Below are 3,050 nucleotides of genomic sequence, written 5' to 3' on the forward strand. Positions count from 1 at the left end.
TATTCATATTTCGTGGTTTTAAAAAATCAGATGATAAGAATATTAGGAATATTAAGTGGAATAAAAGAATATTAAGTGGAAAAAAGGAGAATTCAGTTTCTAAGCTCACTTCTCAGACAGAACATTATTTTCACCATTAATTTTACTCAGCTAACAGGCTTCCCTGGTGGGTCAGTGGTAAAGAATTCAGCTGCCAAGGCAGGTGACAAAGCTCCAATCCCTAGGTCAGGAATATCCCCTAGAGTAGGAAATGTCAACCCATTCCAGTATTCTTGCCTGGGAAAATCCCATGGACAGAGGAGCCTGGTGGGCTACCATCCTTGAGGTCACAAAACAACAACAGCATAATAGCAACATTTTTTGAAGCCTGACAAAGATAATACATTAGTTCCTCACAGGGAAGAGATGCAAATAAAGTTTAGCTAATTTGAGAAGATTTATAAAAATGTAAGTGCAGTTCAGGGTAATCAACAGACAGTTGTGCAGGACCCTGGACAGCAGCAGCAGACCCATCACCTTCTGGGCCTGAAATGGTAGTGAGGGAGGGTCCCAGAAACGTGAGAACAGCTGTTTGGACCTGGGGCCTTCAATAAAGCTTCGTCACTTTCCCTCAGATACTAAGGAAATGGCAACCCACTCCAGTATTCTTGCCTGGAGTATCCTATGGACAGAGGAGCCTGGTGGGCTATAGTCCATGGGGTTCCAAAGAATCCAACAAGGCTAAGCAGAACACAGCTCAAATACTAAAATGCTTTGGAAAACAAAGACCAATATAAGGTGCAAACTTAGATGAGATGGACTGAGTGTTGTTTAGAAAACCTAAAATGTGAAATTAAATGTATTCATCATTAAAATTAGTTCACCATTTCTAAAAGGGTATTATTTTCTGAAACCTGTATATATAATTGTAATGTTTTTATTTTTATATATTACATATAAATTTTTTTCAAGTAAAAATTATGTAAAATTTAGAAGATGTGTTTGAGGGGAGAAAAGTATAAGCAAAGGCCGAGAACAGTTTTGATTCTAATTTTGTGTTCTGGACAAAAGTTATTATAAGGCATATGTTGTTGTTTATGTATGTATGTATGTATGTATGTATTTGGCCTGTATCAGGTCTTAACTGTAGCATGTAGGATCTTTAGTTGCAGCATGTGAATTCTTGGTTGCTCCATGTAGTATCTAGTTTCCTGACCAGGAATTGAACCTGGGTCCTCTGGATTGGGAGCTCAGAGTCTTAGCCACTGGACCACCAGGGAAGTCCCCATAGTATTGTGTAATAGAGTTTCAGCCTCCCATTTTTGCAATAAATAAAGGTTAACAAGAGGGTTATGTCTGAGTTAGGACTGTAAGGTAAGACTCAATCAGTACATAAAAATGTAAGTCCAGTAGTATACTGGAGCTGACTAGTACTGTCTCATAAGAAATAACTATTAAACTTTTAGGAATTTTGTGAACTAGTTGTTAAACACAGTCTGTGTTAAAGATTAAATTATATAAAGTAATAGCTAAATTACAATGAGTAATAAATATTAGAAACTCATCACTTCCTAATTATTACATTTTGTTTTTCTATTATCTACACTCTTGAGGCTATTTCCAGCTAATGAATCTGTATGATAGAAATACTATATAATGGTGCTATTGATTTTCTTCCCAGCTTTACGTTTAATGATATCAAATTGGTAACTTTAAATCAGCTGTGTGGAAATTCGCAACCTTTAAAATTAGATGGTTTTGTTTTTTAGGATAAGTTGTTACGTGTTTACCAGCATACCAATGGAAAAAAATGAATAATGGATTGGGAAAATAAAAACATGAATATTCTAAGCAAAAAGGCTGCATAAATAATGATGAAGAAGGCAACGTAGTGGTGGAGATATCAGTAAGAATAGCATCAGTGTAGTAGTGATAGAGGGCTTCACTGATGGCTCAGATGCAAAGAATCAGCCCGCAATGTGGGAGACGTGGGTTGGGAAGATCCCCAGAGGAGGGCATGGCAACCCACTCCAGTACTCTTGCCTGGAGAGTCCCCATGGACAGAGGAGCCTGGTGGGCTACAGTCCATGGGGTCGCAAAGAGTCAGACATGACTGAAACTACTTAGCACACACACAGTAGTGATAGAGGAGGTAATGGGAATGGTGTTGTAATGATCGGTAATGGTGGTAGTGCTTGTAAAATAATTTTTTATTAAGAACTAAGGCTTGGTTAGATGCAGAGTCTCATTTAATCCTCATAAAAACCCCACAAGGCAGATAATGATATAATTGCCATTTTTCCAATGAAGAGACTAAGGCCTGGAGATGCTGAAGAACTTGCCTGTGGGCTCACAATAGCAGAACTGAGCTGTAATCCTAAGCATGCCGGACCACGTAGTTTAAACTCTTAATCACCACATACTGCGTCTTTGGTATGGTATACTAAAACATCAATTTTGGGGTGGGGAATGGTGATAAATTGACTGGAGAGGTTAGCAGGAGTCAGAACATAAAGTATTTGCAACAAAATAATAGTAATAATTCCAAGAGTCCATTACATGGTAAGTAATAAACGTAGAACTTAATACACTTCACCCCAGGAGTCCTCACAATTAGCAGTTAACAGCCACTCCTCACTCTTTCAGCAGGACATTTTTGTTTTGATAAAAATGCACATATTCATTATATCGAAATACAAAATAAGAAACCTTAAAATATACAAAGATTCAACCGTGAAATAATTATCATTAATATATGAACATCATTCCACACATCACTAAACACATACATACAAAGAGCAGGTGTATATATAGATAAGAGACAGGTGCAATTGTGTGGGATGACATTCTGAGTCTATACTATTGAATTTTTTATTCTTTCGTTGTTAATTGGCTGTGCTGGGTCTTCCCTGCTGTGCAGACTTTTCTCTAGTTGCGGTGAAGAGGAGTTACTTTCCAGTTGCCATCCGTGGGCTTCTCACTGCTGTGGCTTGTCCTGTTGCTGAACACGGGCTCCAAGGCATGCAGACTTCCGTGGCTGCCACGTGGGGGCTCAGGAGTTGTGGTTTCCA

General features: G+C 38.3%; 1 non-coding gene across 1 annotated transcript; it reads right to left on the bottom strand.

Moving 5' to 3' along the window:
• Positions 1-1,186: 1,186 nt before the first annotated feature.
• Positions 1,187-1,259, bottom strand: TRNAG-CCC (transfer RNA glycine (anticodon CCC)). Its single transcript has one exon. It is a non-coding gene; the product is annotated as a tRNA-Gly (tRNA).
• Between the last annotated feature and the right edge of the window lie 1,791 nt (positions 1,260-3,050).

Source organism: Odocoileus virginianus, chromosome 4 (genome assembly GCF_023699985.2).
Source record: "Odocoileus virginianus isolate 20LAN1187 ecotype Illinois chromosome 4, Ovbor_1.2, whole genome shotgun sequence".
NCBI classification, from domain to species: Eukaryota; Metazoa; Chordata; class Mammalia; order Artiodactyla; family Cervidae; genus Odocoileus; species Odocoileus virginianus.